Source organism: Diabrotica undecimpunctata, chromosome 6 (genome assembly GCF_040954645.1).
Source record: "Diabrotica undecimpunctata isolate CICGRU chromosome 6, icDiaUnde3, whole genome shotgun sequence".
NCBI classification, from domain to species: domain Eukaryota; kingdom Metazoa; phylum Arthropoda; class Insecta; order Coleoptera; family Chrysomelidae; genus Diabrotica; species Diabrotica undecimpunctata.
The window spans coordinates 144,434,599-144,461,023 of NC_092808.1; the positions used below are offsets into that span (position 1 = coordinate 144,434,599).

At 33.4% G+C, this 26,425-nt stretch overlaps 1 protein-coding gene and 1 pseudogene across 1 annotated transcript in view; one reads left to right on the top strand and one right to left on the bottom strand.

The window, feature by feature from the left end:
• The first annotated feature begins 1,192 nt into the window (after nucleotides 1-1,192).
• LOC140444029 (paired box protein Pax-6-like) overlaps nucleotides 1,193-26,425 on the top strand; it is a 178,960-nt gene continuing 153,727 nt past the window's right edge. The window contains exon 1 of the mRNA XM_072535613.1: nucleotides 1,193-1,456. The gene's annotated coding sequence lies outside the window, so the exon portion shown is untranslated. The remainder of the gene's footprint in view (nucleotides 1,457-26,425) is intronic.
• Nucleotides 19,587-22,099, bottom strand: LOC140444660 (uncharacterized; annotated as a pseudogene).

A 26,425-nucleotide genomic window follows, 5' to 3' on the forward strand; every position in this document is an offset into this window, starting at 1 on the left:
GGTTAACTGGATGAACTAAACGTCCATATTATAAGTTTCAAATTCGTAAAAGCTATAGCAAACAGTCTATAACAGTTTTGTCTTAAGTAGTCGATATTCCCCCACCTTCCCCTATTAAACTGAAACTGTATATGTTATGAGCGAAGAATGCCTTGAACAATATACGGGGGTTTGAAAGAGATTTGGCTAAAAAGAACCAATGAAAAATTAATACGAAAAGATACTTTAAAAAAATAAAAATTACGATACTTGCTTAGTCACGTCGCTAGAATTAAAGGAAGAATTCCCAAAGAATTAATAACCAGTGAAGCTACTAAAAAAAGGAAAAGAGGACCTGTAAAGAAAATGGATGAAGTCGCTAAAAGAAGATCTGAAATTGTTAAGGATACAAAATTGGAAAATCCTATCACATGATAGAAAGAAATGAGATATTTAAAACTATTGAATATGCCTCTGAGACCTGTTGAGCTGATCAATACCCATATAATAATAATATAGGTACCTATCTATAGCATCCGAATAAGACAAATAACAAAGAACGTTTTTTTAAAATCATAAATGCTAATCTACAAAATGATGATCTTAAAATTTTGCACAAAAAATAAACGGTGGCTTAATATTTATTAATCCTTTCTTCTTTATTTCTTTAGATAATAAATATTTAATAAATACCTGCCTCTCATGATTATATGTCTTTTAGCTATATATAAAGGGGAGGTAGCAGTTAAAATAAGGAAATTGGAGGTTTCACATAATGTGAAAATGACAGTTGACTTAGTATACCTGAAACCAAAACACATAAACCCCTCCTCCGAAAAATCGCAACAGCCCATCCACAAAAGCGGCGATATTGTTAACGACTTGTTAAAAACGGGATCAGATTACGATCCGGATGTGGCGTTTGGCGTAGCACCTCCAGTCCCAACTCAAACCATTGACTGAGCAGGTCTAGTGGCGCCCTCTTAGCGGCGAGAATAACTTCCGCTCCAATGATCAACTAATTCAGAGAAATCGATACTTCGCCACACCCCTTATCTCTCCCATTGGACCCGGCGTGTCGCGTTTACCCGGGATTGGCGGACGGACCGGAGTGTTGACAGTTGTAAACACCTAAAAAGGTGTACTACAGGGCTCATATGGTCGTATGACAGATTTGCGGAGTGGCTGTCTATTGAATTCAGTTTAATTCGTGTAGTGTTTAGAGTCACACTAAATTTGTTTAGTTAGTTGACCATTACTTTCGGCCAGACTTAAGCGTGCTTCCCATTAGTCACGTTCCATTGAATCTGAACACTTACTCATCTAGTCAAGTATCAAAAATTGCTTAATTGTGTACAATTAATTTATTTTTAATCATTTTTTATTGCAACGGTTTTTTCGTCGGACTGGAAATTGTTGTTTGTGGACTTTTTAAAAAAGTTTTAGTGCAATACGGTACTCCAGATTATCGCAGGGTGTAAGTACATTATAAGTAATACATCTAATGTTTTTTGCATTAAATTTTATTTTATCTATTAATTTTCCAGAATATCTTTTTGCGCGTTTTGCAAAATTTGGCGATTACAGAATACGTTTATACAACGTAGCTAATCAAAATTCATGAAATTTTTGTCGACAATTATATTTAAAAAAAATTTAGCACGTGCTTAATCATAGTCTCGGAAAATAGATAGATAACCTAAATGTCTAAATGCCGGCAAAACAAACAATACAAGAGCATGATTCAAAATCCATGCTTGATTTCAACTATTACGATATTTGGATCATACTTTTTGAAAAAAAGTATTTATGTGCTTATAAAGTTATGGACAATTCTGTGATGTTTGTCCAGTATAACGTTTTGTATCATTTAATTATTTAAATTGTATCTTTAGCTTCTCCTAAAAAATATAACGTATCTATTAGTCTAAAACCCTGTCAGATTTTGGAGTTTGTATAAATCCCTAACAATATTTTAAATGGTCACTTTGTTTATTACTTTTATTTAAGGATATTTTATTAGGATTATAGTTATCAAGAATATACCTTCATCAATAACCATAACAAATTTTTCTATTTGATACACAATATAACATAACCTAAATATGCATACAATCAAATAAGAGCCTTCTTCTTTTTGTGCAATTTCGGAATTATCCGACGTTGGCGACCAGCACGGTAAAGGCGTCACGGTCTTCAGTTGCAGTAGGTATTTTATATCTATCTGCTCTCAATATACGCCGCAAAGAAGATATTTTCCTAAGTTTGACATTCTTAGTATCATCATAGTTATGTGTACTTCCTGAGGAATCCTTAAAATTTTCCTATGTATCCACATTTCTAATACTTTAATATAGTCCATCGTTGTTACATTATATTTTCAATATTAGATAGGTATATACATATATATTCTTCTTCTTCAAGTGCCATCTTCGTTCCGAAGGTTGGCGATCATCAGGGCTATACGTATTTTCGAGACTGCTGACCGAAACAATTCGTTGCTGCTACAGCTATACCATTCCCGTAGATTCTTTAGCCAGGAGTTTCGTCTTCTTCCTATGGACCTTTTTCCTGCTATTTTCCCTTGCATAATTATTCGAAGCAGTTCATATCTTTCGCCTCTTGTAATGTGTCCCAAGTATTGCAGTTTTCGTTTTTTGATGGTAAGTATGACTTCCTTTTCTTTATTTATTCTTCTCAAGACCTCGACATTTGTGACTCTCTCGGTCCATGATATTCTCAGGATTCTGCGATACATCCACAGTTCAAATGCCTCTAATTTTTTGGTATCAATCTTTTTCAACGTCCATGACTCCATTCCGTAGAACAGCACAGAAAGTACGTAACATCTCATCAGGCGAAGTTTCATTTCAAGGCTCAAATCTCTTCCGCAGAACACTCTCTTCATTTTAGTGAATATGGATCTGGCTTTTTCTATTCTTATTTTGATTTCTGCTGAGCTATCGTTGTCTTCATTTATAAAAGTGCCTAAATATTTGTATTTGCTAACTCGATCGATAATTTCATTGTGTAAATATAAATTTTGGACATTTTGTGTTGATTTCGATATTACCATAAATTTAGTTTTCTTTATGTTCAAAGATAGTCCATATTCTTCGCTGCAGTCTGCTATCTTATTCACCAATGTCTGTAGCTCTTCAAGTGTTTCTGCGATCAGAACGGTGTCGTCGGCAAATCTCAGATTGTTTAATCTAACACCATTTATTTTAATACCTACGGATTGCTCAGAGAGTGTTCTATTCATTACGTCTTCGGAATAGAGATTAAACAGGGTTGGTGACAGTATACACCCTTGTCTCACACCTCGCTTTATTTCAATTTCTTCAGTGGTATTATTCTCTACTCTCACTACTGCTTTCTGATTGTAGTATATATTTGCTATTAGTCGGATGTCTCGTTTATCTAAATTCTTTTCTGTCAGGAGTCTGATTAGGTGATCATGCCGCACTTTATCAAAGGCCTTGTTGTAATCTATGAAACACATGAATACATCTTGATTTATGTCAAGACATCTTTGAGACATAACGTTCAGTGCAAACAACGCCTCTCTTGTTCCAAGTCCATTTCGGAATCCAAACTGGGTATTATTGATGTCCATTTCCAGTTTTCTGTGTACTCTAGAGTGTATAATTTTCAGAAATATTTTCAGTACATGGCTCATCAGACTGATTGTACGGTAATCACTGCATTGTTTGGCATTTATCTTTTTTGGTATAGTAACAAAGGTGGATAAAAGCCATTCATTCTTGTGGTATTTTTCCTGATGTATAAATGCTATTGAAAAGTTTAACTAAAATGTGAATCGAGTCTTTTTCTATTAGTTTAAGGATTTCCGTTGGTATTTCATCTGGACCTGGGGCTTTACCATTTTTCATTCTTTTTAGTGCGTACATTACTTCTTCTTCCGTTATTTCTGGACCTTCGTTTCCTTGTATGTTACTTAGCTCAGATTGTTGTCTATCATCTGCAAAGAGTTCTTCAATATAGTTTTTCCATGTCTTCAACTGTTCTTCTAGTTCTGTTATTATGTTTCCGTTGACATTATACAGGGTATTTGGCTGCTTACGTTTTTGTGTACCTGCAAGTTCTTTCACTTTTTTATGTAAGTACATTAAAAATATCATGTTTTGCCTGCAATTGCTCTATTTCTTCACATTTTCTTTTATAAAAATCTTCTTTTACTATTCTGATTTCTATTTTGATTTCTTTGTGTATTTGTTTATACCTTTGTTCGTTTTTTCCTTTCATTATTCTCCGATTGTCCATGAGAAGAAGGATCTTATCAGTCATCCACCTTTGCTTTATTTTTGGTTTGTCTTTAGTCAGAATTTTCTTCACAGGACCTGTTATCGCCATTTTTACGTTTTGCCATTTTTTATCTATGTTGTTCGTTGGCTGTAGGGCTGTAGGGATGTAGGCATATATATACATATATATGCCTACATGAAATTTGCAAAATTCCACAAGATTGACTAACATCTACGTTTTTACCTTCCTAAATCCCAAAGCGTTAAGTAATGTAACGAATTTTGACTGATAAGTCCCATGTCCCATATGCTAAAGTTATTCCTGAGAATAGTTCATGACAGAATTTACAAAAAATATGAATAGAACATGGGCCTTAGGAATAGAACCTTTTGGCTTCAAAAGGGTATGCGAATCCGAGATTCCTTTCATTGTACTCATGCAACAATGTCGCGATCAGAAAAAATATATATTTGTGTTATATACATTATAAAAAGGCACGCACGAAACAAAAAATAGAACATCAATTCCAATGATACACGAATAAGCACAATACGTGAACTTTATTGGAACCAAAATGCATTTATTAGAACAGGGATAGGGAACACTAAGACGAAAAAACTCAAAGAGGAGTTGGACAAGGTTGTATACTCTCGCCGTTATTTTTCAACCTGTACGTAGAGGAGATATTTGCACGAGCTCTGGATGAAGCCTGTGGCTATTAAAGTCAGTGGAAGAATCGTTACTAACATCCGATATGCTTACCATACGGTAATAATTGTTAGAAGCGAACAAAAACTACAAAATCTGCTGAACAAAGTAAAGAGCGAGGGTGAACATTATAGTCTTAAAATGAAAGCAAAGAAAAACAAACATAATGGTAATCACTTCTTCTTCTTTTGCTGCCTATTCGTTTCGAATATTGGCGATCATTCTGGCTCTAATTATTTTACTGATGCTTTAAGTAGATTAGTTGTTATTCTGTAGAACCATTTCTTTAGATTTTTTAACCATGATATTCTTCTTCCAATTCCTCGCTTTCCGAATACTTTGCCTCAAAGGATTATTTTCAGTAATCTGTATTTAGTGCCGTTTCTCAATATGTGTCCGAGATATTCTAACTTTCTCCTTTTAATCGTATACATCACTTCTTTTTCTTTCCATATTATTCGTAGTACAATCTCGTTGGTTATCTTGTCCGTCCATGATATCCTTAAGATTCTTTTGTATAGCCACATTTCGAAGGCTTTAAGTTTTTTCTCGATCGCTTCAGTGAGTGTCCAGGATTCAACTCTGTAGTATAATATCGAGAAGATATAACATCGTAGGAGCTTTACTTCTATCTCCAGATTAAGGTTGCGGCTTTTAAAGAGTTTGGCCATGTTGTTGAATGCACTCCTAGCCTTTTCTATTCTACACTTTACTTCTTGTGAGTGATCCCATTGTTCATTTACTATTGTTAAAAGATAGGTAAACTGTTTTACTCAGTCCACTGGTGTATTCTTGATAAGCAGTTGGACGTCTCTAATTTTATTTTTGCTGATGACATGACCATAAATTTAGTAGATTGTAGTCCAAACCTTTCACTTACTTCATTTACTTTGTTTATTAGTTGCTGTAAACTGTTTAAATTGTTTGCAAAAATAACGGTGTTATCTGCATAGCGGATGTTGTTTAGGCGTTCTCCATTTAAAAGGATTACATGTTCGCAATTTTCCAAGGCTTCACTAAATATTTCCTCTGGATATAGATTGAATAATATAGGTGAAAGTATACATCTTTGTCTAACGCCTCGCAGAATCTGGATCGCTTCCGTCGGTTCATCTCCAAGATTTTTTCTTATTGTGGCTGATTGGTTCCTGTATAAATTTTGTAATTTACGCCGGTCTTTATCATCTATTTGGGCTTTTGTTAGAACATCCATTATTTTTCGGTGTTGAACTGTGTCAAATGCTTTTTGGTAGTTGACAAAGCAGGTGTAGATATCGCAAGTCATATTGCTGCATCTTTGGAATAATACCTGTGGCCTAAACAGTGCAACTCTCGTACCTACGCCTTTCATGAATCCAAACTGTGTGTCTTGTATTCTCTCTTCGCATAGCTTGTATATTCTGCGATGTATAATTTTAAGAAAAAGTTTTAGTGTATGGCTCATTAGACTTATTAGCCTATATTCTCCGCACTTTTTCGCTCTCTGTTTCTTTGGTAACGTAATAAATTCTAAAACTAGCCAAACTTTTGTAATATTGCCTGGATCATAGATATTATTGAAGATTTTGGTAATCTCGAAATCATTTAATGGTAATCACGAAAAATAATAATCCAAACATAAACATATTACTAAATGACTAACTACTTGAACAAATTAAAATGTCTAAATATCTAGAATACTGAATATATGGGACCTTACGCTCGCAAGAAGAAGTCAAATTTAGAATTAAACAGGCCAGAAAATCATTTCTAAAAATGAAACAATTTTTCAACAACCGAGATCTTGATCTAACTCTACAATATCGCATAATAAAATGATTTATACACGGTATCCTACTATATGACAACATGACATGCCATTATTTGTCTTAGTTCTAAATTGAGATTGATACTACACAGTTTGCATTTTCAAAAAAATGTTCTTAGTTATTCTAATTCTACGCCTCATGTTATGTCAGTATCTACATAGCTAGTTCGTTATCATATATATCATATCTATAAGTAACATTCCCAAATATGTGAATTTGTTAACCCTTTGCATTCGGATTTCACTTGTTTCGAGCTGTTCATTTGGATATAAATTACGGCTGCAGACAACAAATTTGGTTATGTTGTGATCTCCGTTTTAGATCCTAATTCGTGGATACGATTCAGTGGAATTTATAGGCCTCCGACACTTAATTATTGTATCATCCGCGTATTGTGTCTTACATTAAAAAATTTCCAATTTATTTTTATTTTGTGTAGTTAGCCTTAAATTGCTTTAAAACACTGAGTAGATATTAAATAATGATGGCAATAGAATACAACTCTGTCTCACCCCTCTTTGTAGATATAATTCGTCGGTTACACTATTTTTAATTTTGACGTTAGCGGTTGGATTGCAGAACAAAGTTGTAATGATGCAAATATATTTTCTATATTTTTTTCATTTTTCATTCTATATTTTTTAGTATCTTCATTAATATAACATGTTGGCCTGTATCAAATGCTTTTTTGAAATCAACAAAGTACGTAAAACATCTTTGTTTTGATCAAGATACTTCTGCAACAGGACTCTGTGCCCGAATGCATTTTTAAAACCAAACTGTTGGTATTTGTTCGAGGTCTTGTTCGTCAATAGTAATTTTGTTGTTAATATCAACTAGTATAGATAGAACCCTTTTTGTTTTAATATTTCGGTTACCTATCTTATTTTTTATGTATGTTAAAAAAATCATTTTTAGCTATTTATCTTCCAGTTCCTCGCCTTTTTCATTCATAAATTTTCCGGCAAAGTAAAAAGTAACTGCCAATTCCATAAATACCTTTATTATTTTTGCAATAGTATTACATATTTATTTTAATGAAATAACAGATCTGTTAGTCTAAAGGTCGGTACACATATACGAGCAGAACTGTTCGCCAACCGTTTGTGAACGCTATATTCGTCTATTTGTACGACGGGACGAACCGCTTGCGAGCTGTTCGTTCGTTGTTCGTCAGGAACCACTGCCTGTCGGTTTTTGGGACGAACACAAAGAATGTTCGCAGTTAAATTTGGACGGTGTTCGAGACTATAAATTGTTTCTGCTAAGTGTGCGATGAGATCATTCGGTTAAACCAAATGCCGCCTACCGTGTAAACAAAATACCGAAATATTTAGAATAACGAAGTAAATTAATTCTCGGTTTGTTATTAGATACTTAGGGTATTGGATAGTAACGAACATAAACATATTTTCAACGAACTGTTCGCGAACAGCTCACGAGCAGTTCGCGAACAGTTCGGCTCGCATATGTGTACCCATCTTAAGATCCCACTGCAAGATCACAACTTAAAATTAGGAGAATACATTGATAATAGGTTTCCAGTCAAAAAGTGATAGTAAATATTTTTAATTCAATTAATAGTAATTAATTTTTGAACAAAAATTTTATGTCGTTCAATTATTTTTTAAATAAAATACACTGCTCATGACGTGTGTGTATGTTTTTTATATCAAATTAAAGCTATTCTTTGGTATGATGATATAAGATTGCTTAAAAAATGGTCACAAATTAGGGTTAACAGATGTTAAAAACGTGAAATATCAAAGATGAAGAAAATAGAGTTAGCGCACAACAACACTGGTTTGACAAGTGATAATATGTATGTACATTATTAACAATATTTATCGATGCATGCTTTAAAACTCACACAACTAACACTTCAAACCAGTGGCGTTGCGGGCTAGCTCTCTTTTACTTTATTTTTGATACCTCGTATTATTAACAGCTGGAAATCCTAGTTTGCGACCGTTTTTTTTTTTCAGGTAAACTTATACCATTATAATAAGAAAATTATCTTTAATTTGACATAAAAAGACATGCATATATGTCACGATCAGCAAATTTTATTTAAAAAATAAATGAACAAAATAAAATTTTTGTTAAAAGATTAATTACTATTAATTGAATTAAAGATATTTACTGCCACTTTTTAACTGGCAATCTATTATCAATGTATTCTCCTAATTTTAGATATACGTAAAAATGTGAGTTTGATTAATTCGTTATGTAAGTAGTAATCTTGCAGTGGAATCTTAGACTATCTGTATCATCCAGGATAGTGACGGCCAAGCTTACCAAGCCGGACTAAGATACCAGAAATTTTTAAATTTTTTATTTAACCGTGCTTCAGATGGCAAGTAAAGCCGTCCGTCCCAGCTATATAAGCAGTCGTCAATACTTAAATTTGAGCCTAACGGCTACACAAATGGAAGATGTCCAATAAACCAATTAGCTGCAGTAACAACAACAAACGGCTTCCGAAAAAACAAATATCCCGAATATTGTACGATGGGAAAGACAGAGAAGACCGGACTGGAACCAGTGTATTAAAGGAATTGATATCTATATAGCAACGTCTCACATACGACTACAGTCTTAAATCATAGAAGAGGTAGCCCAAGGTCTAAAGTCGGGTTCCAACGACGCGTTGGGTACCAATCCTCGCCTCAATACGGTTAGCGCGTCCAAATGTGATCGGGCCATTCCCATGGAACGTGAAATGTCGAGGTTTTAGTTTACTTTTGCGCTCCAGGCTCCAAGCTCTTTTGAACCGTGTTGATTTACAGACAAATTTGCCAGGCCGAAGTTTGCCAATTCTGTCATATTCAACGACGCGTGAACTGGTAAGATTGGTGCGGGGAGTGGTACTCCACGCGCTAATCGGAGCGAGAAAAAAAAGGAAAAGTTTCAGTATAAATTACAATATTAATTTATAACGACATTGTCAGTAAAACACACAGATAATAATTTTCTACATTTGTTATAATCTGGTTAGAAACTGAAATATAACTTAATTATATTAATGATAATATTGTTTCATAATCACTAAAGCACATGCGTCATTACAACTGACGATCTGAAAAGTCTTTTCATTTGTTATTTCTAATAATTTTTTTAAATTGTTTTGTTAATGTAGTCTACTCAAAAGCTCGTTATGAAAATATTTATGCAATTTACTATTTTTATTGGGAATAAACCACAATGGACGGGGATGTTAAAAACCTTTCCAAACATTTCTGATTTGTATGTATTTGTCCCATAAGAAGTTGGAAAATTTGTTTTTTTTAATTGTTTGAATACTAAATAAGGACTTTTGGTTATGAACAGTCATTCTGTGCGATTGGTATTATTTGTTGTTGGTGAATTTGTGAGGTAAGAATATCAAAGTAATAAGATATTTACTATGAATGTTTATATTTTAAGGTTATGTTATTGTTTGATTAAACTTTAATTATTTTTTCTGTATTTCAAGGTATTTTGTTGTTGTTTTTATCGGTGTTATTTGAAAATTAATCAAGAAATCATTTAATTTATTTACGTAGTTAAAAAATATTTAAATTAATGTTTTTTTTCTTTTTAAGTGCTAGTGATTTTATCCCCTAAAGACTAAATAAAACTAAAAAGTATTATATTCAAAAAATATTTTTTAACATCCATTATGGTAATTTGATAGAAGGGTTTCCACATAATGTTATATTCTAACTTAAACTACGAGAAAACGAATATCTTTAGTCTTTTACAGAATAAAATCACTGGCAAGGAAAAAAGAATAAAACATTAATGAAAATATTTTTCAACTTCGTAAATAAATTCAAGGATTTATTGATTTAAAATTACACAAATTAGAAATTATTGGAAAGGTTTTAAAATCCCCGCTCATTGTGACGTCAGACTTCATTTGACGTTTCGATTTCCGAATTGTTAAAATAGTTTTGCAGCTTGTTTCAAATAAAAATTAATGTACCAGAAACCGTCAACAATTACCGTACTTTTTCGATACAATTCGATAGATTATTACAATATAATAATATCATATGTTCAAATGGAGACTAGGTTAGAGTCTACACAAAAAAAAAGAGTTTTTTTAGCTGCTATTTAGAACTATGTATTTTTACTTTAACTTGATACATAAATAGAGATAAATAAATAAAGAACTCCGCCAAATGCAAGAGAACATTGTAGTTTTACATCGCAAAAGAGCTGTAACGAAAGTCATGCTCTTAATTTTGTCCGTAGATATGATCATATGTTCGACAATCTGGTAAAAATAATAACTTACTTCAGAGATTTATTATTGTTATTTACTTGCTTTGGACATCAAAAAAATAATTCTCTTCATCGGTATTTTTTTATTGGCAACGACTGAAACATGCTACTAAGGAAAATTTAACTATCGTACACGTAGATACTGCATTCAGCAAACCTCTTGCCTCCACCAATAAATGTGTTAAATTTAATCTATATTTTTATTTTATCGGAATTCACAACTTTTCAATTTGCATTTGGTAAAAGCAATGTTAATGCAATAACTGGTCTTCGGTTTTTCGTTTCGACTTTTAAAAGTAAATCTAACATAAAGACAAATAAATCAAATGAGCAGAAAGGCGATCCTGGTTGTGTGGACTTATGTCTATGCTTTAAATAGGTGTGTGCTTCTACTTTATGTTGCTCTTCTATCAATATCATCGTTCTAACCTTATTTGCAGCAATTCTAAACAGTTTGTTTGTGTTTTAGCGTTTTAACTTCCTCATCCAGTCTTTATTGACATTTATTCCTTTACTTTATAAAGCCAGTCTAAGACCAATAATGACATATGCCTCAGAAACAAGACCCGACACAGCCACAACGCAAAGGCTACTGGAAACTGCAGAGATGAGAATACTGAAAAGAATTACATGAAATACGCTGAGAGATCGAAAGAGAAATGAAGACATTAGAAGAAAATGTAACGTACAGTGTATAAATGAATGGGCACAAAATAGAAAAAAAGAATGGAATAACCACATCAGCAGAATGGAGGAGAATTGCTTATAAAGAAGAAGAAGAAGAAAAAAAACTTCCTCATCTAGAGCTTTATTCTGCGGCTAGGAGTCCTTCTTCCCTGGATCTTTCCTTGCATTAAATTTTGTAGAAATATGTAGGAACCTCTCAATGTTTTTATTATTTAACTTGAGAGTCGATGCTTCTATGCCTTACAGAAAGGTATTTAAAACAGGATTTTAACAGTTTTATTCATAGAAGGAAATTTATACCACAATTATTAAACAATTTCTTTTCATTTTGATGAAAATAAAGAATTTACCATGCAATTTCAATTCATCTTCGAATTTCAACGTTTTGGTCACTTGTTTCATGTACCACATGTATATACCTATCATATTATTCCAAACATTATTGTCAATTATTTTTATCTACTTAAATTGTATTTCATCTAAAAATAGCCAAAGTGATTGTTAAAGAAGTTATTATTGAGAACACTCTCAAAAATACTTGTAATTATTGTAAACGAACAAAATTTTAATACATTTAACCGAAACGTTTTCAAGCGAAACGATCTCTAAAGTATCCGACGCATCACCGGTAGCGGATCTTCCACAAAGGCTTAAAAATCTCTATTCAGGTATCGCCGGCATGCTTAAAAAGGAACTTATAATGTATACTTAATGCCGTTATAATGTAATCCTTTGTAAATAATCTTGTTGGTAACCTGTGTACTTTTCAATTAGTTTGTACACAAAGACTCATTTCCGTTCTTATTTGCGGCAGTTGGAAAATAGTCCATATCTCTATGTAGGTACCTACCGTTGTAGGTGGTATTTATTTTGGATCGCCATACAATGATGACCAAATAAACATTTTTGAGTTGTTATTATACATTTAGACGTTGTCCGGTAAGGTATTAGGTGAAATAATTTACAGAGCCAGCAAAAAATGTTGTCTGTGAAAGAATTGAAAACAAATATAGTACCTATAATCTAACCTCACAATTGTCTGGTTTATTTAAAACACAAATTTAAAGAAAATATAAAACGTGTTTAAAACTTATTGATTACTTTAATCAGTAAATAAAATTTGATATCAAACATAATTAAAACAGGAGCTTAAGAACTTATTAAAGCTTAAGAAAATCCTGCAGAATGAGCTAACATAGTTGAAAACCTTCTATAAAGAGTCTTCTAAGAAAACCTTCTAACATAGTTGAAAAAACTTCTATACTGAGTTATACCGCTCAAGAAACGATCCCCCCGACTCTTCAAAGCAAAATCTGAAAAGACAAATAACAAACGTAAATTCTGAAGTAATGCCCGAAATAAGCGAAGTAGAAATAGAAAATGCAATTAAAGAATTGAAAAGAAATAAAGCACCGGGTAGTGATGGAATTCTGGCAGAAATGTTGAAAGAAGGCGGAGAAGAAGTCATCAGGTACCTAAAAATACTTTTTAATAAATGCCTATTTGAAGGAAACATACCAAAGGAATGGAATACTGCTAACACAATATTAATACACAAAAAAGGGGACAATACAGATCTGAAAAATTATCGTCCAATATCACTACTATCACAACTTTATAAAACATTCACAAAAATAATTACAAATAGATTGACAACAAAGTTCGATGTATATCAACCAGTAGAGCAAGCCGGATTTAGAAAAGGGTTCAGTACATGTGACCATCTTCACACACTAAAGGTCCTAATAGAAAAAGTTAACGAATACAATTTACCAATCTGTTTAGCATTTATAGACTACGAGAAAGCTTTTGACAGCATAGAATTATGGGCTATTGAGGAAGCACTGGTCAACAGCAGAATAGAGTCTAGATATAGGATATTAATACATAATATATATCAACACGCTGAAATGGTAGTCACAATGGATAACGGAATGAAAACGAGGCCAATAAAAATCAACCGAGGAGTAAGACAGGGAGACACCATATCTCCAAAACTATTTACTGCCGCACTTGAAGACATCTTTAAATCACTAAATTGGGAAACGAAGGGACTATCGATAAACGGAAAGTATTTAAACCATCTAAGATATGCAGATGACGTAGTACTAATAGCCGACAGCTGGAAAGAACTGAAGACGATGATCGATGAGCTTCATACGGAATCCATAAAAAAAGGACTAAAAATGAATCTGAGTAAAACTAAGCTAATGTTGAATAAAGATGATCAACCGACGATAACCATCCAAGGAACAAAAGTGGAACATGTAGAAGAATACATATATCTGGAAAACATTTGGAAAACTCTCATACATACTGAAAGACAAAAAGATACCCCAAAACCTTCGAACCAAAGTGTTCGATTCTTGTATCCTTCCCGTTCTCACTTACGGAGCTCAAACCTGGACATTCACAAAAAAGAACATGGACAAGATTCGAAAAACTCAGCGAGCCATGGAACGACAGATGCTTGGTATCTCACTAATAGATCGGCAAACGAACGAAGCAATCCGGAACAAAACAAAAATAAAGGACGCCGCGAAACAAGCAGCTAAGTTAAAATGGAAATGGGCTGGACACAACGAACGTCTCGAAGATGGTAGATGAAACAAAGAAGTCGGAAACTGGCGACCGTACGATGCGAGGAGACCAAGAGGAAGACCTCAAATGCGCTGGAGCGACGATATCAAAAGAGTCGCAGGACCAATGTGGAAACGCCTAGCACACAACAGGGATGAATGGCGAGAAATGGGAGAGGCCTTTATTCGACAATTCGGATAAAAAAGGGCTATAAAAAAAAGCTAACATAAAAGAAACTATTTTACAACCAATAAGTTTCAATGGTGTCATTGGTGTTTGTAGTGAATCAGTGACTGCCTTAGAGAATTATTTTACATAGTAGAGTACTAGCAATACCGAGTTATATTACTAGTAGTACCGTAAAATGGGGTGAAATTGATCCTTCTTCTTCTTCTTTATCGCGGTCCATCTTTTGCGCGGTCGTCCGATACTTCTGTCGATTGGTGACTTATCTCTTGCTGTTTTGACGACACGGGTCTCCTCCATTCTGCTTATGTAGTTATTCCATTCTTTTGTTCTATTTTGTGTCCATTCATTTATACACTGTACATTACATTTTCTTCTAATGTCTTCATTTCTCTTTCGATCTCTGTCGTTTTCAATAGCCTTTGCATTGTGGCTGTGTCGGGTCTTGTTTCTGAGGCGTATGTCATTATTGGTCTTACACTGGCTTTATAAATTCTTGACTTCATCTCAGTGTTAATGTGTCTGTTTCGCCATATAGTGTTATTAAGGCATCCTGACAGTCTATTTGCTTTGTGTACTTGATCTCTCACTTCTTTGTCCAGGTTTCCATAGCTAATGTAATTCCCAGGTATTTTATTTCCATTACTTGTTCAATACAGTGATCATTTTTTATTTTTCTTACAATTTATTGTGCATGTGTTTCGTTTCTAATTGTCTTGTAATTATGGTACGCCTTCTGTGTTTTGGTTGACTCAAAATGATCCAAAAGGATCACCTTGCTGTACTGACAGATTCTGCTACCTATGCCAGACTCTGCTAGATGCTAAATAAATTTTTAAAAACGACGTTCTTTAACAGCAACTTTCATTTATTAAATTAAATTTTAGTTTGCTTGAAAAAACTATTACTCAATTAAAATCATCAAAGTTGTTCTGGGTAGCTGACGTTCTTGTTTGTAATTTTTGCGAAGAAATAGAGTTCAAATATTTTTGTGAATTTAAATATTCTCCAATTACATCCGTTGAAATGGAAAGAAGTTTCTCAATTTACAAATATATGTACACAGATAGAAGCTATAAGTTTTTATTGAAAAATTTGGAGTTGGAGTCACTTAAAACTTCACTGTATTTAAAATTCTTAAAAACATCAAGTATATCTGTTAGGTACTAGTGATGTAACGAATATTCGCATTCGCGAATATTCGCATATTTTTGCATATTCGCATTCGCATTCGCGAAATTTGTGCGAATGTTTTGCGAATATAAATATGTATAAGAAAAAAAATAATTTGAAGATTAGGTTAATAAAATAAAAATCCATTCACTTCTCAGTTTTTTTTATTAATAAAACTCACTTTATTTTACAAGCTTAGAAAACTATAAACTTAGAAAACAAAAAATAAATGATGCAGTGTAAACAACCAAAAACAAATTATTCTCTGAAACTTTTATTATCCAAGTTTTTAATTTTAGAAAATCATCTTGAAAAAGTCTAAGAATTATTAAACTACAAATTAAAAATAGGCTATGTGTTTTTATGTAAAGAGTTTAAACAAACAAACATAAACAGTTCGACTTCAGTTAGATAAGTTTAGATAAATTTATTAATTCAACAATTTTCGGAACAAGATACATATTATAATGTACATTACACTATAATATAATACAGTACATGATTTGTATAATTGTTCTGAAAATTGCTGAATTACTAAATTTATCTGAACTTATCTAACTACACACCTCACGCAAATGAGACTGCCGGCAGTGCCGGAGACAATTAAAATTGCCAAATTTAAAAAAAAACTGAATATTAGCATTCGCATTCGTATTCGCGAATGTCGGTGGCATATATTCGCATTCGCATTCGCGAATGTTCAAAAACTGACATTCGTTACATCACTATTAGGTACATATCCAATATGTGCAAGCTCTACTACTAAGAGACTTCTTTCCGAGTCTACTTTTTTGCCAATGGATTCCTCATCAAATATATCAAATTCATAATTTTTAAAATGGTGTTTTGTTTCATTTTGATATTACTTTTGGACGACATTATATACGTAATTTCCATAACAATCACTTATGAGCTGAGGAAAATCCACATGTGTAATCTTTTGAAGCTCATTCTCAACATCAGTTTTTTCTAAATATGTGGCTTGGAGTAATTGATGATCATTTAATTGGTGCATATATTCTCCCACAATGACTAATAGACGAATTTTACCTTTCTGAGTTTTCTACGGCAAAGTTACCGATTCTCTTTATAGAAATTCGTCTACAGCTGAGACAGAACTTATGGTTGGATATGGAGGGTAGGTACAAAACATTGGTATACTCGATCTCCGGATTTAAAACCTCCATTTTTTAAAACCTCATATTTTTACATTTGGTGTTTTTAAGTCCTTAGTATCCCAGTCTCGTCAAAAATGTTGATGACCTGAGGAATCGAAATATAGTCAGCTATGTGACAATAAGAAATACACAAGGAATATTTGCGCAAATATGACAATCAACGAGGCTAAGAGTTGAATTTTGTATTACGTCTAAGGAAGGCCATTTTAAACACTTTGCGGTAGCTCACCAAATTTCATTTGCATATCGCAACCGGTTTTAGAGCAATAAATAAATGGTCAGTTTGTGAGAAAAATATTAACTCTAATAACTAACTAAATATTTCCGGACATATGTTTATATAGTAAATTGCCTATTATTTTTTTCACGTAAAATCACCTGAAGTTTGCCGTACTTATTTACTACAACCCTGTATAAACAAACTACATTAACAATGTCAAACTATATATGTTGCGACATTCAGCATGGTGATTAAACTATAAAACAACGAAAACTACGTTTTATTTGACTTTACGATTATCGTATCAATAACAGAACTATTTATATTAAAAGATGCTCTACTGTTTTACAACGGACTAATATTATGCGAAGGAATATCCACAATAATGAGTATTTAAATCGTCATTCTAATCGAAATCGTCAATAGATAGATATTATTCCCTAACAGAACAACAGAACAAAAAGTGATTCTTGATGTAAATACAATTAAGTCCGATCTGAGAGAGAAATCCCGTTTCGTACCACATACAAACCAATCGAATCTCATCCCTGGCCTACCCTTTATGTGTGTTGTGTACGTTCGTTCTCCCGTTCGAGGGAATCTCGCTTTGTCGCTTTCCTGTTTTTCTGTTATAGTACAGGAGCTATCTACATATCCGTGTATATTTTTGGATTTTGAATGTTGTGATGTTGTACTTATTTCCTTTTCTTTTGAATTTTCCTGAAAAGCCCTTTACATATGGTATATATTGTTGTCTTTTAAAAGAATAAGCCAAGCTGCATTTTGGGATCATTTAATCAATTATGAATTGTTTGGTATGAAGTATTTTACAGTGAGAATTATATTGGGAAGAATGCAAGAGTGCGTAAATGAAAATAACAACCAACAAAATAGGATTTAGGCCAAATACCGCCCCTGATATTCATATCGAGGCACGAGGAATTATTTACGAAGAATCAGCGAAGATATACGATAGTATATTTGAACTAATTTGAACTACGATAGTATATTGACTTTGAAAAAGCCTTCGATATAAGTAACTAAAAGAAAAATGTGATATATTAAAACAGTATGAGTTACCACACAAAGATGACAAGATTCTACGACGAGAACACAGCAGGAGTAGATCATAAGAGCGAACTATCATAACAAATTGATTTAAAAAAGGAGTGAGACAAGATTGTGTGTTGTCTCCAAACGTTTGTTTATAGGATACACACACTATCCAATGACATATATTTAAACGAAGTAATACCAAGATCATGGCTGAAGTCAACGTTAACTACTCTACCAAAAAAAAACAAAATCCGTATCCTGCAACGATTTTCGGACCGGCAGCTTAATGAGCAATAAAAAATATAATATAGCAAATAAAAAATTCAAGTTTATTTTCGGCTTTCTGATGATATTGTAGGTACATAATAAACACCATGACGTACGTCAAGACAAAAATGTCTTCTAGCAAACCAGTAATAGTATTAAACCCAGCCTGTTAGACTGGAAAAATGACATTCGGGTGCTACAATTTATTGTAGGAAAATTAGCTCGTATAATCACGAACCATTTCACCCAACCCCAATGCTCCACCACCGACAGCACGCTGATGTGCTATAGAAGCTTTAAATCAGCAGAGTGCTTGTCACGTGGACACCCTGGGTACAAGACTCCTGCATGATAACTTGCCCCGAAGTATGCAGGACAGCGTGAGGCGCTATCGTCTCTACTGACTTATCATCGAACTAGAACTATATTGCTTGATCGGACGCTGAGTCTCCACTCCGGGCTAGGCCCAGTTAGGCGACTCGGTGCTCGAGAGCGTAGGTCCCTCTTGCCCTTTTTGTTACCGTTTTTTGAGGTTTTGCGGTTTTGTTCGTGTTTAAATAATTTTTGTGATAGCTGAATCGATTTTTAGCGTTTTTTGTAGATTTTTTGAGGTCTGCCCAAAACGTATAAAATCAACATTAGTAAATAGGTACGCTGCTATGCCAAAGGTGAGCGTGTGGCCTTATTTTAATAGAATTACGATTATTTAAAATGTATTGTGTATTTGCTGTTTGGGTCTTCTGTTCTTCCATCTAAGGTACACATCATACCTTAATATCTCTCTCAGGATCCAGTTTAGGTGGTTTTTTAGCTCAGCTGATTTTGTTCTGGCTTTTTCTTCCATCAGATTAAGTACCCGTACTTATTTTAAGTCTCTGAACAAGAAACGTTTAAGGACGTATCTGGGCACATTTGCAGCTTCTCTAAGGTAGCTATTGTATGCTGTTTGTATATTCTTCTTATTGCCATGACTTATGTGTGAGCTCTCTTATTGCGGCTAGGACCGTTGCTGTTTTCTGGATTGTCGCGTTAATATGTGTGAATGTTATACCTTGCTTCAATATGACTCCTAGGTATTTAGCTTTGTTTATTCATACAATGAGGTTACTTTGTATTGTTAGCTGTTCTTCTGGGTCACCCCTTCTTTTTTTTTGAAGATAACCGCTTGGGTCTTCTCTGGATTTTTTGCTATTTTCACTGTATACTTCATTCTTTTATTGTCTTCAGTGTCTGTAATTTTCTTTCAGCTATATATAGGTTCCTATGTTTTCCGCGATTACAATGTCGTCGGCATCGTGGTTCTGACGTCCATTTTAGGAACACAGCGATATCTTTAGCGAGTTGGCTCTCAGTTGCAGGAGTTCCGTCAGTGCATTCTATGGTTTCGTTTAAAAGAGTTTATCCCATCGAAATATAAGATAAGGGGAAGTAGGGGTTGAAGTATTGTCCGTCTCTGAGGACAACACCCGCTGGAGCGTCGCAATAATATGTTTAAAGGACAAATATGTAATATTCACCTCTATGTCTGGCAGATACAATATAACTTAAATCTGGAGGGTATGAATTGTTATTGGCTGCACGGGCTGCTTCTTCATTGGAAAATAGGCTGGGGAAGTAGTCAGATAACTTTCCTTGTCTTTTGAAAAAGTTACCCCTGTCATCAGGGCCATCTTTAATCATTTGTTCTTTAGCTTCAGCTTCGGTATGTGAAACTCCAATTAAATTACGGTAAGCAATGGAACGCATTGAGTGGCAGGCAGCACACACTTGTTTGTATACCTCATAACCTCTTCTTACACTAGAATGATCAAAGGAACTGAAAGTTCTAGAATAACTCCAAATATTCTTTGGAGAATGCAATTCTAGATCAAATGATTTAAGTGATTGGTTCAAAGCAAACAGCAAGTCTCCAGTAACACCAGCAATAAGCTCTAAGCTTCCCAAAAGTGCTTTTCTTTCGCAGGTCCATTCTTTTGTTGTGGAATACGAACTTAACTGGCCCACAGAGGATGAGATTGTTGTTTTTAAAAGACCAGTTTCACAACGTCGGCAAAAAGGCTGAGGCAAAAAGTCTTCTCTTGCTATAATTTCCTGATAGGTTGGTCAAATGGTTGCGGATGAGTTGTAAATGGAATATATTATAAGCCAGTCTGAGTCTATAGTGATAGTGAAAGTACACATCTCAAATGATTGTCCTGATTTAAAATTTTGCATACATCAAATATATTTTCTAAGCAGTTTAAAACTAATTGTGTTCTCAGTATTACCATAAAAATATTAGTTAACTAAATAATGTATTAGCACTTTCCCGTTTGGTTCCAATAATGTGCAGAAAATGCATAATGAACAAAGAATATCAAGAAACTTTCTTGAACATAGAAATAGATATTGTGTCATGTTTTCGAGTATTCTGCTGACCTGTATTTTTTTACATTTTTTCATACTGTTTGTAGTCTGAATAGTCCAAATATATTACAATATTTTTATTTTCTAAGCTTTTGTATTATTTTATTGTTTTCAGTAGTTGAATCTTAATTATTAAGTACCTACATCTTTGCTTTTTATATCTTTTTTATTTTTAAACATGAAATAATTATTTGTGTAACTCCCAATGATAACCATATAAGATTAAATTTAATGCCTTGACTCAATTGAAAACTCAATTGAAAATAAAGTGAGCATACCCTCATGCAGACAATAACCAAGAAAAATATATTTAGATTTCTCAGGATAAATGTGTCAGAATCTTTTGTGTACGATTATTAAGTATATCCAAATATCTCTTGACATCTTTATTTCAGCGTAGCTGGCAATAGAATAAGAGGCGAAATGGCTAGACAAGTATCACCAAAATATCTGAATAGATCTTACGCTAATATTTGTAGGAATATACATTTATTTAATAACCCTTTACGCAGTGAGGTTTCTCCGCGTTCCCTATTAAAAGTAATAATTATTTCACCTATTTATTTCTATAAAATGGCTGTTTGAGGTAGGACTGAAAAAGTCGGCAAAAAATGTGCCATAACATTAACTTTATTTTATACTTCTCATCTTCTCTAAAAATGAGTATAGTTGATTAGTACAATTCTTCTACATCTTGGTTGAAAATAAAATATCGGGTTATTCTTGAAAGCATACTACTACTACTAAGGATTTCCACAGTTTTCACTGTCTTCCTTCACTCAACCGTTTTCTCCAATTTTCCCTGTCATTCCGGTCTCCATCTCGCAGGGTTCTTTTCTCCATAGCCTCGTCGATTTCATCTCTGAATGACCTTCGGGGTCTTCCTCTCTTTCTTCTTCCAATCGGGCTCCATTCTGTGATTTTGAAAGCATACTAATTGTTATTAAGTAGATGTATTTATATAACTATTGAACTAATGTATTCGTACATAAATAACAGATAAAAGGTGTATATATAAAATTAGAGAAAGACAATAGAACTGTTACACACTTTTTAGCCAACAATTGATGACGTCAAGCACATTTGGTACAGCGCAAACCACGTCCCCAATTAAGCATGTGGTTTGGCATAGAGGACCAACCAGAGATGTTCGGTAGTTTGCTCTTCTCTACTATCTCATAGGGCCGACTCACAGAGTAAACCCCATTTTGTATGGATCTTGCCACACCATCAAGAAGTCTATTGAGTGCTTTCCATGTCATCCATCTCCTGCTTTGTCTCCAGATGTGAGGTTCTCGGATGGCATCATCCATTCATTACTCTTGTCACTTTAAACTCCCCACAAGCTCAGTCTAGTCACTAGGGCTAGCTCAGTCAGATCTTCGGTGGTATGCAGAAAACCACCACAGATACTCCTGGATTTAAGGCGTTGGCAGGCGGGTTGGTAGCCATAGAGATGGTGTGCATGTGAGGAGGATCCTTTATGTTTTTCCTTCCGAGCTGCCACTTCACGTCTAATGTTAAGCGGTGCTATTACAGACAAATAGTACACCTTGTTGATCTCAGGCAGCTCGTGGTAAAGTTTCATTTACAGCTATTGAACTATCGACATTAATACAACTATCGAACCAGCTCAGCTCACTAATCTCACTAAGTTTAAGAAAGGAATAATTTCTATTAGATAAAATAGGAGTTTACCGAATATTAGTACCTAAATGCTCAGAGAGAGATAATTAAATCGAAAAAAATACGATGAAAATTTTTACTATAAATAGACAATTTACCAATAAAAAATGTCAACATTATCTAAAGTTGATCTTCTTCTTCTTAGAGTGCCATATCCCTACGGAAAGTCGGCGACTACCATGCTTATAATATTGTTATACTGATCTCGGTCTTGCGCTACGTGTAGCAATTGGTCCGCTGTCAAACCTGTCCACTGCCGCAAATACCTCAACCAAGAGAGTTTCTTCCGTCCTATCCATTTCTTTCCTTCAATTTTACCGTTGAGAATTAGCCGAAGGAACTTATATCTTGGTCCTCTGATTATATGTCCAAGATATTCTAGTTTACGCCTCTTAATAATATTTAATAGAGTTCGTTGATGTCCCATTCTTCGAAGAACTTCTTCGTTTCTGGTTCTGCTAGTCCATGGAATTTTTAGTATCCTTCGATACAACCACATCTCAAACGCCTTGATTTTATTGAAGTTGATAATCAAGCTTAATTAAGCGCCGACTTAATAAGAGTAAAAACTTAGGAGTTTAAAGTTTCTATCTGGACGTAGTTAGGTATTTTTAATAAAAAAAACAATGCAGCAGACATTACTTAGTAATAAAGCATTTACGCAGCAAACGCTCTACAAAAATTATTGTCCCGCTAATAACCTTAGTAGTTGATGCAGTTAATTGTAATAGCAAACATATAATAATTGCTTCACGTATCATTTACATTATCCTATTAAAATACTTATTACTTGCACAGTAATATGTAAAGAGTTATATTTATATCGAAATTTGATCTACAAGTAATTGTCACACCTATTTTCTAACAAAGTGTGACTTGTTTTCACGCCAATATGTTTTGTAACGACGTATAATAGAAATAATTGAAGACTTTGTTAATTAAAGAGTTATTCAAAAAGCTCAACAATAAGTAAATAATAAAAGATTGATTGTAGTGAAAATTATACTTTTAACTAACGTTTGACGTTGAAGGTTAGGTTATTTCAAACTTGACGGGTTACTCACGTTGGCCTCGAACTTGTAGGTAAATATCTATGTTTTCAGTTGAAAATTCTAAGCGTGGTGTTTTTACCCTCAGTATCAGTGGCGGCTTGAAGTTTTAGAGAGGTTTTTTTTATCTCCTCAGGTAGGAATACCGTATAATAAAAAGGCTTCAATCATCGTAGGAGATTTTTTTTGGTTTTTTCCTATAAATTTAGAACCTAAACATGTTTATAAATTAACTCTAGTCTACGTTGTTTGGAAGTAGCAAAATGAGTTATAACGTCATCGTAAAATTTATTAGAGTTTTGGAGAGATTTTAAAAGTTTTTTTCTTTTGACATTTGTGACAAGTTTGACATTCTCTCTTGTTTCATTATTTTTGGACAATATGTTTTGATTCTTTTGAAACAACAGAAATCCCGTTCGTTTGAGGCAGAAGATGGTAGTAATGAAATTAATGACAATAATTAATTAATTTCGGGAATAGTTTGTTGTTATGAATTACAGTATATAAAATTATACATATCTTGTAATTTATCCTTACCTTCTGAAACTTTTAATTCATTTTCTAATTTGAATGATGTAAAGAATGATGAATACTTTTTAAGTAACTTGTCTAATAGTTACCTTGGTAATTCTTTGGCGTAACTTTTACATTTTAAATCTTCAAAGAGGCCAAAAATTTGCAAATCTTTGAAATTTGAAAAACAAGTACCTATTTGCATAGTAATAGTATTCAAAATTTCCAAATATACTTGTTTTTCGAGATACGTGTCTATGTCATGCCTTTTTCTTTTTTGAGGGGGGGGGGGTTCAAAAATATATGCGTATACACTGCGTATATATTGAAAAATACTATCATTACGAATATCTCTGAGATTTTGCACCAGCTTTGATATTCTATTTTTGGAACAAATAATGTCATTTGGCTGATTTTGAACAACATTGAATATTAAATCGGATTGGATAAACACTTTCTTAAAAATATTTAAAAGAATATTAAAAGAGTAATCATTTTCAAATCGATTGCTTCACGGATCGAGAGATCATCACTTTCAAAATCGTCGCCTTTAATAATAAAATCAAAAACTTAAAAAGCTGTTCATGGAAATCTGTTACAGTTAAAACTACCCGAGATTTAAAATTTTATCGCGTCTGATAAACTGTTGGCATTTTTTTCGAAACAAATTGTTCTTAAAACATTAATCCGTTTAGATGAGTTTAAGAAAAATGAAGCAAATCGCTTAAACTGGCAAAAAAAGACGACATTCTTTAATTTTTCCACGTATCCTACAAAACTAAATTCATTATATACGCATAACAGTGAGAAAAGAAAGTTTGCAGTGCAATAGTTTTACTTTTTGACTGGAGACCATTCAATTCAGCGGATATCACGGCAGCGCCGTCATACGTTTGCCCTACCAATTTAATTTTGATATTAAAAAATTTTAATCTGTCCTTAAAACACCAAAAATATATTCTGCCTTATGGCTTTTACTCACGTCTGTAAAACCGAAAAACCTTTCATAAATATTACCACGTAACGCGTATCGAACAACAATTTAAAAGTTGTGAATGACATGATATTATATGAGTAGTTTCATCTACTTCTAGTGAAACGACAATGGTCTCCTGAATATCAGATTCATTAATGTTATTCAAGACGTAACTAATTAATTCTATTAATTCATTCTGGACTGTTTTAGATACGCCACTAAATGTCTTCGAATCAGAGTAGAATAAAGTAAATTAGAAAATTCCAAATCGTATTTCTTAAGCATTTTTATTAGTTCTCTATAATTACCTTAATTTAACGACAATGGAGGACACCATGACCTCCGATTCATGGTGTCCTCTAAATGATAATTCCTGACAACTTAAAAAAATTACAATATCAATTAAACGACGTAATACTGCGTGATTATTTTTTACAATTTCTTTATGTTTAATAGCATTTTCCCATGTAAGCCCGGTAAGCCATGAGTACTAGCCGTACCAGTTTTCCGAAAATAATCTATTACTTCTTTTATCCCCCGCACTTATATTTATAAGCCGGGACATTTTAGACAAAGGACGCACCTTATTTTTAATGTCAATTTGTTCTTCGTATGGAATAGATAAAAACTTATTTTACAAAATTTAATTTGCAATATCAGATTTAACAGTACTTACAGTTTCTGCCAGAGCTATTATTTTTTATTTTCATTTACCTGAATTTGTTTACACTTAAAAAAAACACCTTCCAATATATCAAAAAACCTTTGAACTATTTATGGTAGCGATAACTTATCACAGCATAACTTTAAAAAATTTAAACAAATCAATACAAAATGAATCGATCGATACGATACCAGGAAAGCCAGTCAGTGCACTCCCACTACTTACTGCTTATCCCGAAATAACATTTCATCAAGCGCTCGCAGGGCACGTGACACTTTGCGGCCAATCCAAGTCAAGCATCGAAAGATTCAAATTTGCCGTACCTGCCGTTTAAATGTATGTTTGGTTGCTTATCGACTTCCGTTGATTTTTACATGCAAATCCTCAGGCTTGCCGAAACGGGTCTTAGAAGAATTCAAACAGTCGGATAGATGGCTCGAATCATTAATTTAAAAATTGTTTTGATGAGCATGGATCACTTAAGGCTCGAATTGGTCGAATTATTTTAAAAACCATGCATAAAATTTAGTCTGTATTATCTCACAGAAATATTTATTTTTTTATTTCATAGAGACAAATGAGATCAACTTATTACCTGCGATAATTAATTATTGAAATAATGAATAAATTGACTATTAAAAAAAAATCTATAATATTTATAAAAAATGTGTGGGTCGGCACTGCCGACTCACACTGCTCAGTATGATATTCAATTCTGATTATTGTTTGTGTTATTTGTTTTTGTATTATG